The following is a 16,127-nucleotide window of genomic DNA, read 5'->3' on the forward strand; positions in this document are numbered from 1 at the left end:
TGAGCTGGACCTCAAGAAAGCTATTCTTGATTCCTAATTTTTGTATTTGCTCTTTTTAAATAGCTTGAGGGTTTTTTCTATTTTTTTTTAAATAAAATTTACCTTTAAGAACAGGATTGGAGTTGTGTCTCTTAAGAGGTTTGTGCACATGTTGTTTAATTAGCTGGTGGCAACAGCTGATTTCCTTTATTTCTTTCTCAACTCTTCTCTGGGCGGGTATGGAGTGAAAGGGCTTGAGGGTGCCCCACAGGAAGGAATTCCCAAGTGGGCCTTCCTGGGTTCTCAAAAGGGTTTTGCACTTGGGTGATGGCAGCATCTACCCATCCAAGGTCAGAGAGAAGCTGTAAACGGGAGTTTAATACAAGCCTGGAGTGGCCAGTATTAATTGTTAGAATCCTTGCAGGCCTCCACCTTCTGCACTCAAAGTACCAGAGTGGGAAAATCAGCCTTGACAAGAACTTCAGAATCACGAGTAACATACATAATGTTCCATATACATTTGCATCAAAATGAGACTTGCTGGAGTCTGAGGAATGGTGAGTAGATGAGGAATCAGACCCTTACCGCCCAGTATCACCATTGCCTGCAGGACTTCAGTGGAGCCAGGAATTTATCGGGGACAACATACAAGCAAAATACTATGTTTATCTTTTTATGAAATAAGGCAGAAATGCCAGACTCTTTCCTTTTACCAAAGATCACAAAATCATACACGTTAGAGATGGGAAAGGCTTACAGAACCAAATCCGTCCAGCTCATCTTCGCACAATTGCTGAAATAGTCCCTATGAAATATTCTCTATTGCTTTGTATATTCTGGGGGATATATTGTTGAAGGAACTCCCATGGATTTTGGTGCCTATTTCCCAACAATCGCTCATGAAAGTTTATTTTTGGAGATCTTAATTCACAGGATCCTATTCCACTGCCAGAATCTCACTGTCAAAATGAATTTCTCCCTTTCTTGGTTTCCTCCTAATGCACCTTGTTCTACACCCATGTGTTAGGCTAAATAATTCCTCCTCATTCCTGGAGTTTTCAGTATTCAAATATTTGTAAGTTTCACACATTTTCCCTTCTCGCCACCTTTGTTTTTGAGCTAAGACACGTGTTTAGTTCTTTAATCTTTCCTGATAATCAATCCTTTGAGTGAACCGGATCTTTTTCACTTATCTTTTCTGAACTTCCTTAAATCTTTTTGGTGATTTAGTGCCCAGAATTGAACCCAGACAGTCAAAACTACACTGTTACCACCCCCCTGTCCTCAGTATCATTACACAGGTGCCATTGCAGGCAGAGTTGGACAATGATACAAGTGCAATAGCACCAGTGTCATATCAATTCCAATTTTCAAACATGGATGTCTAATATTAGGGTCCTCAATCAAATATTTAGACGCCTGTATTTGAAAATTGAGCCAATGGACCAGAAATAATTATTCCTTTCTCTCTGTGATGCTTTTATGGAGCCTAGAATTGTACTGGCCTTTTCTTCAGCTGGATCATATCACAAACTAATGTTTTATTGCCTCGGCTCTTTCAAGAATACGGCTGGTCATGTTTCTCCCTCGCATTGAAAATGTGTCTTCTGGATTATTTTTCCTGTGTGTATTATTTTGCATTTCCCCCCAAATGCTGTTATATTCAGCCCATATTTCTAATCTCTCTAGGCAGGGTTATTTGTCTGGCCCGCAACCAGTACATGCAAATCATCCTACCAGCCACGTATTTCATTAGTGTACCAGTTTCGATTAGTAATCTAGAAGAGGGATTAACTAAAGGAAGGAAACTCAGAGAAGCAACCATGTAGATATAGCGCTGTCTGATTCAGAGCTGCTCCCTCCCACATGTATTTAGGATAATCATAGCTAAATAATTTAACCACAGACTTGTCACTCTCTGACTGCTAACACTGCTGAGCCACACGGCTGGGAGACTGAGTGATTCTGTTCCTTTCCCTGCATCAGCAACAGAATTTTAAATGAAGGTCCAAGTGCAGGTCCAAATATTGCCCTCAGTTATTTCTCTGTGATCCCATAGAGGGTAATGTGACCACACAGATGTAATTGAAGGCAATAGGGTTGCAAAGTTATAGGAGTATATTTGGCCTACAAATTCTACAACTGGGGATTATCCATAAGGAAAACTCCCGCAAACCCTACCCATAGCTTTTATTTTCATAGTTTTGCTGATTCTTGTGATATTTGAGGTTTTCCTTAAAGCTATTGCATATTAAAACTCCAGGAGCTGTAGTCTTAACTTTACGTTAAATATTAAAAAACAACTGACTAGCCCACATTGTCCTGGAGAAAAGCTTAAATAAACGCTCAGGAGCACCCAAACCAGTTTGAACAGGATGAGTCAGACAGATAACCAGAAAGACCCACAGGAAGATCCGGGATGAACATAAGGAGGACGTGAGTTTAGTTCTGTTTCTGTAACTAAAAAGAAAAGCTTCTCTATCTAAGCTTGAACGGATGCATAAGATTAGAGAAGACCAAATGCATGTGCAGGCTGTTTGTTGTTTTAAAATCCTTCTTCTCTAATGCTTTGTTCCAATTGCTAACTTAAATTAGTATGTTTTCAGGAGGCTGTTGGTCCCTGAGTCATTGATCACAGGTTCCCAGGATGCCTGAAATCCAGCTGGACTTGCAAGATAAGCGGTTGGTACCCGGAGTAGTGTATTTGGGTCCCTGTCTGAGTAGAAGGCTTGTGAGGTTCCACCCCGAGACAGGTAAGGGCAGGAGGCCCAACACCTGAAGGAGGGGTGCTCTCAGAGACACCAGAAAGGGGACACGGGGTTAGTTGCACCTGTTACAGATGGACACCCGAGAAATATTCAGAAACTGCACAAGGGAGCTACATCACAGGTGAGACGTGCCAAAGAGGTACAATCGTGTCAGAAAGAGAGGCTAGTTCATTGGATTCATGTAACTGCACTAGTAAAAAGTATATTACAGGTGATTATTTCACTCTGTAAAAAGGTCACTATCTGAATCATGTTATAAAAAAAGATTGACACACTGCCCCCCATCCCCATCACTCCAAATACACAGATGACTCAAGAACAGCTGGACTCTGATAACTACGAGTCAGTTGTGTTCCCTGAGGAGCTAAGGTTTTTAAATAAATAGAGCCATCTTTGGTATCATACTGTACCTTCTCCTGTCCAGCCAGCCAGGGACTGCTGGAACAGTTTGCACAAGGAAGATTATAAATGATTGATGACACATCCGAGTGCAATCCTCCAAAGACAAAGTGCTATCCCATGAACATCAGGAAAATTGTTTTGCTAGCATAGTTATAATATATATTGCAGATCTTGGCATTGTAGAGCTCCCTTAATTTCTGCTGCATTTTCCAAGTGTTAATCTTCCATTAAAAAAGATATGTCTTTTTCAGTTGCCAAACTGTCGCCATCCACAGTGCAAACAGGTGTATTGCTGCCAGGCTAACTCAGCTTTGCAGAGAAAAGATCTCCTGCCACATAGCAGCAGCAGCAACTAACCCCTTCACCATTTTGTCGCCTCATCTTGTGATGTTGAAAGCAACATCGGCTCTATCCTAGACAGGGAAAGTTTTTCCAAAGATTTCCACCCATTGCTAATCTAGGCTGAACTCCACCAATGTTAGCAATATCAGGATCCCTAGACTGGATTGTCACCACTGTTTTTAGCACCACACCATCAAACCTTGCTCTGAGGAGGTCTACGAGACATACTGCTTGAAACAGTGACCCATCTACACCATGTCTTACCTGTGGAACTGAGCTAGTGTTAGCAAGAGAACTTACTGGATTTTTCTCTTCTCACCCTTTGTCAGTCCTGAGTATAATCTCTACCCTGTAGAATTTATCTTGATTATCTCTTACCACATGCATATACAGTGCTTAGCATACAGGACCCAATCTCACTTGGGGCCTCTGCATACTACCATTAATATAATTAATTCCACCACCACATAAGAATAGAAACCTGAACCTCTTAGGGGAAGTATGAGGATATGTTTAGCGAAGCAGAATTACATGTATGAATGGTATCTCTAAAGAAGGGGAAGTTACTTACAGGGGTACCACTTTGACAGAGTGAAAAATCTCAGGGGGATGACGCCCGATCAGGCAGGAAGACATCGTAACTGAAAGCATTGGTTGTGAAATGGCAGGCCAAAGGAAAGTATAGAATGGAAGTTTTACATAAAACGGAAGATTCTTTGACAACTGCTATGATTCAAGAGGTTGAATTCAAGAGAACTGAAGGTTACCATGGTGAGTGGAAAACCCCACACCAGAAGCTAACATAAAAAGGGTAGCCACACTCAGACTAGAAAAATAACTAGAAAATAATCAATAATGACTGGTTTCTTCTGGATTCATATTGTGACTTGCAAAGAGGTGCCAGCAAAAACAACTAGATAGAATTCTAGTGGAATCTAATCCCCATCTCACTGGGTCTTCTCATCTGAAGACTTCTGTAGACATTGGTGGTCTTGTCAAAGATGATAGGGGAAAAAAATTAGACTTATCATATAAATACCTTCTTTGAAAGAGACACATGATAGCCATCATCATCCTCACTGTCGACCAATCCATACACACTGCCAGTGTTTCACAACATGTCATTACATTTTGCATTCCAAAGATTAAATTTTCCCATTTCAATAGGAGGTCACCAAAACCAAGTGATTAACAGGGTTATTTAAATCCACTTAGTCACGATTATTATTACCACAGGAGAGGGTGCTGGCAGCATGCCAAATATCACAGCAAACCCTCTGCACCTGCATCTTGAAGAACATGGATTATATTCAGCGGATTCAAAAGGTTGTTAAATCCGTTACCATCTGAACTAAAAATCAATTCTCAGGTCCGAACTCGCCTACGACAGTGAGTAGCCAAGTTGATGCAGTGCATTCAGAGGATTATACATCAGCCTCACAGAATCACATCAAACATTCCCCGAGAGCAGGGGTTTTCAACCTTTTTCTTTCGGAGATCCCCACAACACACTATAAAAACTCCATGGCCCACCAGTGCTGCAATAACTCTTTTTCTGCATATCCAATAGATTAGAAGCCAGGGCTGGCATTAGGGGGTACCAAGAAGGGCAATTGCCTGGGGCCCCATGCTACAGGGGCCCCACAAAGCTAAGTTACTTGAGCTTTGGTTTCAGCTCAGGGCAGTGGGGCTTGGGCTTCAGCTTCAGCCCAAGGCCCCAGTGCGTCTCACACCGGCCATGCTCTCTGGTTTATTTTGGCAGACCCCTGAAACCTGCTTGCGGCCCGCCAGTAGGCCCTGGACCCACGTTGAGAACCACTGCCCTATGGAATATAGTCAAAGCAGCACAACTCTAGTGTGGATGAAGTTATAATTGCTAAAATGGTGCTTTATCCCAGTATAGTTTATTCCCCTAAATCTATGGGAATAAAGTTATATAGGAATAAGCGCCCGTATACCAATATAACTCATCCACACTAAGGACTGTGCCAGTTAAATCATTTTTTTTTTCAAAACCAAAAAGTCAGGCCTCTATTGGATCGGTACACAAACAATGCTTAGGCCAGGACTATAGAATCCTTAATGTTACTGCCAGGTTTCTGGGAAGAAGCGGCCCTGAGGCAAGGCATCTTTGAAAAGTCCAATCACTGAGACCAGCTAGGAATGGCCACTTCCATTTTTGCTTGAGGTGTATGACTTGTCCTGCTGCAGGTGGAAGTATGAGCTCTTAGGGCTCTTGTCTCACTCCAGTCATCTGGAGAACAGGGGAAAAACCATGTCAGGACGAAGCCAGAGGAACAACACTGAGGGGAGAAGCTACCTATTATCTGAGAGCAGAAGCTCAGGTCCACTGATCACTAGCCTAATATGGAATGAAGAGGGGCAGATTGTTAAAGGACACTGTGGAACTATTCTTTCTCAAGAGTGGCTGGAGCAGCAGTAAATTAAGTCTGGGGCATAATGTGCTCCTGTGAGGAATTCCTTTCACAGATGGCGCTCAGAAAAGAGCCAGCTGAGAAGGTTCTGGAAGGCGCCGCGGTAGTGGCAGTTGGAATGGAACCCTGAGGTGGGGCTTATGGCCAACTGCCAGTGTCTCAGGAGGTGAAGAGTTTGTGAGTGAAGGGAGTCCTCAGCTTGTCGTCTTCTGAGACCCAAGGGTGAGAACTCCGCACATCTTGCAATATTTGGCGTTTTCTTAACATGATTCCAAGAGCTGGGGCTTTATGTGGAAACCTCAACTCCAGTTGGGAAAAAAAATGATTTTAAAAAATGCTTGCAAGCATTCAGAAAAATATCAGTCTCTGGTTTTGTATATGGTATTATTACGTAATAGAAATTATATAGAGTAGCTTAAACTGGACCACACTGAACATGCGAGTCCTAACTTTTGCATTGTCTGGCTTCTACAAAAATGTAGATTTGCAAACTTAACCCAGCCTAGAAACAGGTGAATATATTTAATTTATATATGGGATGGCTAAGAAGAATAATTCATGCCACTTTGATTATAAAGCCTTTGTTATATACACACAGTAGTGTGATCTTAGGCAAGAGTTATTTCTCCAAAGGTTGCTAATAGAATTTTTAAAAACTCTGAAAGAAAAACATTTATCAAAAGATAAGCTATCCTGTTTTAACAAAGACACTATGATAAAGTAATAATAGACCATTAGGAGCAATCAGAGGCTGTGAAAGCACCACATCTGAGAGAAGATCAGAGCTATTAATGATCACTTTTCATCAGAGACCATTCTTTCCATTCAGTGCGTCCCAGGAAGGCAAGTCTACAGCAAAACAGCCATTCACCTTGCAGCCAATACAATTAATTAAATATTATAAAGCGACATTTGACTATTACATGCATTTTTGAACCCCGCTTCCCTCAGAGACATTTGAAAACTTAGAGATTAGTTAAGTGTAATCGCTGTTCTCCGGAGATCTACATTGTGACATTCTTGGGGCTTATGCTTCCGTGGGGAAGTCGTAAACCATTGCCTGTACAAAGGATTTAGCAAGCTAGTCCATGCAGAGGAAACAAATCTACTGCCATAACCCCTATGATGCTGTATAAATTATGCAGTACCAGTGCTTTCTACTAATGTTGCCTTTTGAAGGAGAAAGGCGCGCGTGCACCTCCCCCCCCCCCTCCATTTCATATTACCAATACAAAATCAGAGCTCAGAAACTAGCCCAAAGACTAAATCCTTGATTTTATTCAGCTTCTTTCCACTGTTTCTTTCCCATTTCAGATCATGGCATATATTTTCCCAGGTCATTTTCAGTACCTCCTGTTACTTCTCTCCCCACTTAAATCCCTTCCTCACATTATAGCCTTTACCTGCTCCCCTGTTTTCTTTTCCATTTCGCTCACTTTTTCAAATCACCTATTTTTCTAACTTATTTCCCCTCACTTTCTCCCTCCCACCTACCCAGCTGCCACTGACCAAATAATGCTGCAGAAAATCTGAGCTAGCCACTCTGGTTCTCCTCTTCAAGGAGCCTCATGGCCACCCTCAGCCATGACAAAGTTTCTATCCACACAAAGCCCTACTAACAAGAGTTGAATTTTTTAACTGTCATTCCTGTGAACCAAAACATGGTTACTGAACAGTTAGATGGATTCTCTACTGCTTTGTGCAAAGATTTCAATCAAGTTCACATTACTGAATTATTACTGAGACACAAAGACCAAATTGATTTTCAAAGCACAAATAGAATCTGCAGGGCTGGGAGTGAGAAAGGTCATCCTGCCTCATCTATTTCCTTGTGCTTTCCCTGTCTGTTGACTCTTGTCTTATATACTTAGGCCTGGTCTATACTTAGGCCTAGTCTATACTTAAAGATTAGATTGACTCAGTTATCTTGCTCAGGGGTTTGAGCATGTTCACACCTGGAGTTAGGTTGACCTAACTGCTGGTGTAAACATCAACCTAGTTAGCACCTCTCAAAACCCCTTCTGTTGATGTGGAAAGCATCCACACTACAGCACTATAGCAGGGTAGCTGCAGCTGTGCCGCTGTAGTGTAGACATGCCCTCTGACTGGAAGCTTTTTGGGAAGTGGAGTCACTTCTTCTATAGGATTGTTGGTATATGAAAGCAAGGAGCTGTCCACCTGGATTGTTACCATTTTTCCTCCCACCCTACATGCATGTGGAATGTATTGAGCCTGGGGAAGATAATTTCTATCCTTTTTCCTTCCTGGGAAAGGCAGCAGTAGAATTTTCTCTCAGTTGTAACCCAACAATTATTGAGAAACCTCTTCTGGATTGTCTGGCGTGTTATCTTTGAATTACACATTCTTGTGTATTTTTGGCTCCCAGGACAGAAAAATATATAGGTACAGTTGGGCAAATAACTGATTTTTCGGTTTGTTGGCAATTCTGATAAGTCAAAAAAACCCAAACAAAACGTCCAGTTGAACTAAATGTTTTGTTTTGATTGGCCATTTTGTAATATTTTTGAATTTTTACAAAAAAATTAATGGATATTTCAAAATAAAAAAATACATTTCAGATTGGAAAGTTGAAGTGCTTGCTTTTGAAAATGTCAAAGTTTTGGTTATTTTGGAATTTTCTCTTTATTATGAACAAGTCTGACAAAAATTCACAAAATATCTGTGTCTGAATCTGCATTGTTGACTGAAAAAAAAAAAAAGCTTTGGTCTAAAAATTCTGCCCTAGTTTAATCCAAATACTGTTCCACTTCAGTACCAGTGATAACTATCATTTACCTCTAGTGCAGTCATCCATCTCTCTTTCCTTGGTCCCTCTGATCACTATATAACCTCATGCACAAGTTCTGAAGTCTCCCCAAAGATCACTCTCTTTTTTTATCTATATCAAATGGCTCAAATGAAAGTAACTAGCAAAAAAGATAGGCAAAGGCAGTTATATAGAGCCAAACCCAGAAGCAATGCAAGCCAGACTCCCTCACATTGGTAAATAGGTGTAATGTACATATCAGGAGAGACCAAGGCAGAAGCTATGAGTTATGCCTATCTAGACTCCTCCTAGAGTCACATCTGAATGGGGGCCATAAGCTTTATTGGACAAATATTGGGATGCTGATCATCTGCAATTGACATTGATTCCAACAGGTATTGCAAGTTGTGAACATGCCTCAGGATTTTACTATTTGCTGTGCTTTTGCAAATTACCTTTGAGTTTCATGTTTTTTGTCTTCATCTGATTAACAAAAATAGCAACAGATCTGTGCTAGCTTCTTTCAGTTATCGCAAAGGAAAAATGGTGCACCTGGATCATGTTCCACAGTATTAAGATTCACATTGATTATGTACGGAATCAATAACAGTGACATATACACACAAATACTAAGCAAGAAAGAACATACTTCTCAGCCCTCCACCTCCAATACAGCCCCTGCTATCGGTTTACATAGCAATTACTCAAAGTATATTCGTTACACTGAATAGCAGCAAGAGGGTTATGAAATAGTCTGCAGTGTAAACACAAAAAGGTGGAGAGTAGTTTTGCTACAATCCATTTCCCCTCTGTGTGTATTTCAACAACAACGGACCTTCAAATCAAATTTCAGTGCAATTTAAATACATGATAGTCTATAAACTATTATTAAAATCAGGACTTGAGTGTTTTCACTTTTAATGAATTCTCTGGGTTTCCTGCTAGGTGTAACACTGACTGAAAACCTCAAGAAATGCACTGAGTGTGATGAGATCTGGAGTATAAACGTCTTTCATTAGGCAACAAATCAGACTTTAAACAGGAAATGTTTATTGACTTTATATTCACTCCATAAAATGTTTACATGACTAGAAAAGAAGCAGGAACTCCGAACAATTCAGACTGGATATTAGTTTAAAATAGAAAGCTGGATTCAGTATAGAATAATAGTCCACGTGAACTTTAGAGAGACAAGATGGGTGAGATAATACACCTTATTTGCCAACAGAAGTTGGTCTAAAGAGAAAAGCTCTCTCGAAAGCTTGTCTCTCTCATCCACAGAAGTTGGTCCAATAAAAGCTATTACATCACCTACCTTGTCTCTCTCTTATCTTGGGACCAACATGGCTACAACACCACTGTAAACAACAATTGATCTTGAACATTTGGAAATTTGAACCTTGATGCTACAACGTAAAGCTGGAAAGAACTAGAACAATCTAGTTCTCAAGCTCAAGGAGGTTAACCATGGGAGGGTTTTGCTTTCGCTGACCAGAAAATCAAAGGGTATGGGTTAAAACCATATTGATTTTAAATGTAGCATAACAGTACATCACATCAGTAAAACAAAGTGAAGGTGTGCTGTTTAATTAAAAAAGGTGTTTGTTAAATAGGTGCAGTTGTGTTTAAATCTGCCTTATTTTGCTTTAGGCCTGGTCTACACTGGTGGGTGTTGGGGGGGGGGGGAGAAATCGATCTAAGTTACACAAATTCAGTTACGTGAATGACATAGCTGAAGTCAATGTACTTAGATCTACTCACTGTGGTGAGTCGGCTGCTGTCGCTCCCCTGTTGACTCTGACTAGGGCTGGGAAGGAGACGGGGGTCTCTCCCCCACCACAGCAGCCTCAGAGCTGTGGCTGGGAAGGGGGGGCGGGGAGAGTCTCTCCCAAGCAGCCACAGCCCTGGAGCTGGGGAAAGTCACCTCTTTCTCTGGCTGCTGCAGTCCTGCCAGTCCCATTTTTGCCTCACCCTCTCTTCTCACCCCACTGCCCCCTCCCACCTGTACCCTATTACCCTCAAGGCCACCACCTCACCTTACATGTGCATCTCCTCCAGGGTCCAGGCACCTAATTAGTGAAGCCACACCTGCGTGGCTCCACTAATTAGGTGGGTAGAGCTTCATTCTCTCATGTGCAGCCGCCCAGGCGCGCACCTTAGAGGGAACTATCCGCAGACCACCTGAATGGAGCTTGCAGACCACTGGTGGTCCATGGACCACAGTTTGAGAACCTCTGCAATAGACAACCTTGCCTTGCTAAGATCAACAAGTTACATTTTACCTTAACTCAGTCAGCTCAACATACAATATACTGGTGTCGAAAGGTTTAACATGTTCTCTGAAGTCTTAACATGTGTCAGTTTTAGGTAACAAAAAGGTACCCAAAGAGTTTAGTACTATCCAAGAACTAAAATAAAGGACATCTCAGTTTATGACACCAGAACCTGCAGAAATAGCGTGCTGATCCAAACCCCATAAAACACATGTACAATGGTAAGCATACACCACATTTCAAAAAGATGCAATGTCAATAAAAGGCTTAGGGCCAGATCCTCAGCTCGGATAAGTTAGTGTAGCTCTATTGAAGAAAAAATCCTGTAGCTTTCAGTTACCTTGTTCCATTGACCAGCAAAGCTACACTGATTTATTCTCAGCTGAGGATCTGGCCATGAAACTGCCTCCTAGTCTCTGCTCCTAAAAATTAGAACCTCAAAAACCTACCAAATATGGAGTGCAAAAGCATATGTGATTAGATACAGGGATGTTCATAAACTGAAAGCTGTAAGATTGTATTTCACTTTGAAGTATCAATGGAACTACATCCTTTCCACAGCACTCTAGAATTCAGCTAGATTAAGATGGCCATCAAATGTAATGTGAGGGCAGCCTCGTTCTCTGCCCATTTATGCTGGCTTTATAAATGCATAACTCAAGGAAATTACTTCTGGTTTGCATAGGCGTAAGCAGGAAGAGACTCATGCCCCTAGATTAGAGATGGGCAATAGGAAATAGAATAGGAATGGGACCCTCCTTTCTTTAACAAAAAACACCCACAAAACAAAAAACACCCACAATAGTTTGCTGAAGGGATTGTTTTTAAAAACCAAAAACAAAAAAAAACAAACACTCTGTGGAATACAAGACCTAGAACAGGATGAATAACCAATGTTTTTGGTTTCCTGTTGGAAAAAAAAACCCCAAAACAAAAACAAACAAACACAAAACACATCTCAACCTTGTCAAAATGAAATGTTTTTCCTACCCAAAATGAGAGATTTCAGTTCAGTTTTCACCATTTATAAGGGTTTTTATTTTTAAGTTAAGTGAAAGGAAATTTCAAAAACAGAAAATTGTTTCAAACTAAAATACTGTTCTGAAACGTCAAATGAAATGTTTTGACTCGTTTATATTATTTTCTTTATACATCCTCCCCTCCATCCAAGACACAAACAATTCACAAAGCATTTCTGTATTGCCAAATCTGCAGTTTTGACTCAGCACTAGTAAGAACATTATAAGGGATGGGGGAAAGAGATAGTTACTCTATGTTTGACAGGATACTATAAATAAATTAACGGATGAATCTTTCATTGTTGCTCTTTTCTGATGTGAGTGGCTAATCAAAGTTCAGGGCCCTGAGGATGTTCCAGTTGGGAGTACAAATTGTTGGAGTCTGTTATTTTCTTTAATGCAATCTTGTTTATTTACAAGGGATGTACAAGGTTCTGCTTCTCTGAACACAAGAGGAACCAGAAGCGAAATAAAAGTTTGTTAGCCACGCAGCAACATGTGAGCTTTCTTGCTTTATCTTGGTTCATTCTCGTTCATTCTCTCTCTCTCACACACACACACTTTAGTCACAATACTCATCAAAATCCCCTCAACCTAGTCTAAAACTCCTGACTGGGGTCACATAATCCTTTTTTCTCTTATGTACAGGTTTTGTGATTTACTTACAGTTATGCTAACTGAAGTGTGCTCTCACAAGCATCAACCTCACTCAAGGCTTTAACTCAGCCCATAACAAGATTTAATCCATCTCATAACGTTTTGATTTTACTGAGAGTATTCCACATATCCTCAGGATAGACTCAAGGAGCTCCATCTACTTAGTTTAACAAGGAGAAAGTTAAGAGGTGACTTTACCACAGTCTAGAAGTACACGGTGAACAAATATTTAATAATGGTTTCTTCAATCTAGCAGATGGTATAATATGATCCAATGGCTGGAAGTTGAAGGTAGACAAATTCAGACAGGAAATAAAGTGCACATTTTTAAGTGAGAGTAATTAACCATTGGAACAATTTACCAAGGGTCATGGTGGATTCTCCATCACCGACAATTTTTCAAGCAAGATTAGGTGTTTTTCTAAAAGATCTGTTCTAAGAATTATTTTGGGGAAGTTCTCTGGCCTGTGTTATGCAGGAGGTCAGACTAGATGATCACAATGGTGTCTTCTGGCCTTGAAATCTAGAATCCTATACCGTTTGGATTATTTAGATAAAGGTAACAGACATTGCAAAATATCTGACACGTAAGTAAAGGAAACTAGAAGTTCTCATACAGTATTGTGGTAACAAGAGGCCTAATCATCCCTCTCCTGCTACCACTGAAAGCCACAGTCAGAGGGTCCTCTCTCTGTACATATCTCACTCTTCTCAGAGAAGGAAGCAGCTTCCTCCCAGACATTATCTCCCCCTGGACAAGTATCATGTTTGGGTGTGCAATTCAGACGAACAAGAAGCTGTCTCACCCAGGGCCGGCGCTTCCATTAGGCGACCCTAGGCAGTCGCCTAGGGCCCCAGGATTTGGGGGGTGGCATTTTGTGCACTCCCCACGGGGCGCATGGGAGCTTCCGGTTCCGCTCCTGTCGTGCCGCCGAAGAAGGACCTTCTGCCGATGTGCCGCGGAAAACAGAGGCAGGCAATTGAGCAGCTCAATGACTGCCGCTGTCGCCTGAGGCATTTTGGCGGAGGGTCCTTCTTCGGCAGTGCGATGGGAGTGGAACCGGAAGCTCCTGTGCGCCTCGTGGGGAGCGCACAAAATGCCGCCCCCCGATTTCTGCCTAGGGCGCCAGAAACCCTGGCGCTGCTCCTGGTCTCACCACTGTGTCCTGTAACCCTGAGTGCCTTAAAGTGCTCTGCAGCTGTAGCTCCCTTCCTGAATGCTCCCAAGCACCCTACAAGCATGCACTGTGCCTTGAGCAGGCCTGGATCAGCAACTCTCTCTCCAGCAGCCTGCTTGTTTCACAGTCTCACACTGGTCTCCACTAGCCAAATGACTTCCAACACACCCTAGTCCTGAATTTCCCCAAAGCCCTCTGCCGTGGTCTTTCTAGGTAAAGATCTTTGCCTGAGCAGATTTTTTTCCCCATTTATATTTGTTTCCTAGAGACTTCAACACCCTTAATTGAATACTCCATCTTTCTCAGCTTGTAAAAGCTCTGCCCCCTTGACTCTGTCCATTGATTAGGTTAGCCAGGCATCTGGTTTTTGACCGGAATACCCGACTGAAAAGGGACCCTGGCAGTTCCGGTCAGCACTTTAAAAGTCTGGTTGGCAGTGCAGCGGGGCTAAGGCAGGCTCCTTACCTGCCCTGGCAGTGCGCAGCTCCTGGGAGCAGCCGGCATGTCCCTGCAGCCCCTAGGCACAGGGGCAATCAAGGAAGCCCTGTATGCTGCTCCTGCCTTTAATGGCAACTCTGCGGCTCCCATTGGCCAGGACTGTAGCCAGTGAGAGCTGCGGAGGTGGCGCCTGTGGGCATAGGCAGTGCACACCATGCAGAGCCTCCTGGTCCCTCCACCAAGGGGCCGGACATGGCAGCCACTTCCAGGAGTGGTGCAAAGCCAGGGCAGGCAGGGAGCCGCCTGAGCTAAGCACCCCCGGTCAGAGCCCACACCCCAATCTCTTGCCCCAGGTCGAAATCCCCTCCCCCAGCCAAACTCCTTCCCAGACCCTGCACTCCATCTCAGGTCAGAACCCCTGCCACACCCAAACACCCTCCCAGAGCCTGCGCCCTGCACCCCCTCACACACCTCAACCCCCTGCTCCACTCCAGAGCCCCCTTCCGCACCCAAACCCCCTCCTGGAACCTGCACCACAACCCCCCCCACCCCAACCCCTGCCCCACCCCAGAGCCCCCTTCCGCACCCAAACCCCCTCCTGGAGCCTGCACCACAACCCCCCTCCCACACCCCAATCCCCTGCCACACCCCAGAGCCCCCTTCTGCACCCTGAACCCCTCGTTTCTGGCCCCACCCCAGAGCCTGCACCCCCAGCTAGAGCCCTCACCCCCTCCCGCATCCCAGCCCCAGCCCAGTGAAAGTGAGTGAGGGTGGGTGAGAGCAAGTGACGAAGGGAGGGGGACAGGCCTCAGAGAAGGGGTGGGGCATTGGGGAAGGGGCGGGGCCAGGGTGTTCAGTTTTGTGCAATTAGAAAGTTGGCAACCCTAAACAATAATGGATGCTAAGATGGCTTCTCCTCTATCCTTAGATCGTCACAAACTCACTGTTTTGTCCCCAGGCTCAGGATGACCTCATGCTGTTCTTCCTTTCCTGCGGATGTCCCATCCCCCTGCTGATTCATATGTAAATTGCGCTTCCATTGTTTTTGGTCATGCCTTGTTTAGTTTCAGTGGAGACAGGTAGCTAGCTGCCTTCCCTTCTGTCGGGGAGAAAACCTGTTTCTCCCTTTGTTTGGTCACAGACTTTAAAGCATAATATCAGAAGTATTCATAATTCCTTATATAGCATTAATGCAGACATATCACAATGGTATTAATCACCAGTGTGTCATTAGCTTTCATAAAAGATCTTGCTGTATTATATAAGTGTATAGAGTAATATTGTGTACAATCAGGTGACTCAATTACTTATCATCTGAGCTTCAGACCCCTGCAGGATGCTTTCCCCACCTAGACACTAGGCTGATGACTTCATTTACTCTTTATGTAAACATGGCCTCACAGGCAGGGAGGCATAGCTCAGTGGTTTGAGCATTGGCCTGCTAAACCCAGGGTTGTGAGTTCAATCCTTGAGGGGGCCACTTAGGGATCTAGGGCAAAACTTGGTCCTGCTTGTGAAGGTAGGGGGCTAGACTCCATGACCCAAGGTCCCTTCCCGTTCTAGGAGATTGGTATATCTCCTATTATTATTATTATTAGGCTGTGCCTAGGGTTGCCAACTTTTTAACTGCACAAAACAAAACACCCCTGCCCCACCCCCTGCTCACTCCATCCTCCCTTCCTCTGTCACTTGCTCCCCACCCCCAGCCTCACTCACTTTCACCGGGCTAGGCCAGGGGGTTAGGGTGCAGGAAGGGGTGAGGGCTCTGGAGTGGGGCCAGGGATGAGGGGTTTGGGGTGCAGGAGGGGGCTCAGGGCTGCAATAGGGGGTGCGAGCTCTGGGAGGGAGTTTGGGTACAGGAGGGGGCTC

At 43.4% G+C, this 16,127-nt stretch overlaps 1 protein-coding gene and 1 long non-coding RNA gene across 7 annotated transcripts in view; one reads left to right on the forward strand and one right to left on the reverse strand.

The window, feature by feature from the left end:
• The window catches only part of SLC4A11 (solute carrier family 4 member 11), a 257,410-nt gene that overhangs the window by 229,645 nt on the left and 11,638 nt on the right, over positions 1-16,127 (reverse strand). The gene's annotated exons all lie outside the window — the stretch shown is intronic.
• LOC120406065 lies at positions 6,064-15,518 on the forward strand. Its single transcript, XR_005599060.1, has 3 exons — positions 6,064-6,148; positions 12,406-12,483; positions 15,217-15,518. It is a non-coding gene; the product is annotated as an uncharacterized LOC120406065 (long non-coding RNA).

This window comes from Mauremys reevesii, linkage group 5, assembly GCF_016161935.1.
Source record: "Mauremys reevesii isolate NIE-2019 linkage group 5, ASM1616193v1, whole genome shotgun sequence".
NCBI classification, from domain to species: domain Eukaryota; kingdom Metazoa; phylum Chordata; order Testudines; family Geoemydidae; genus Mauremys; species Mauremys reevesii.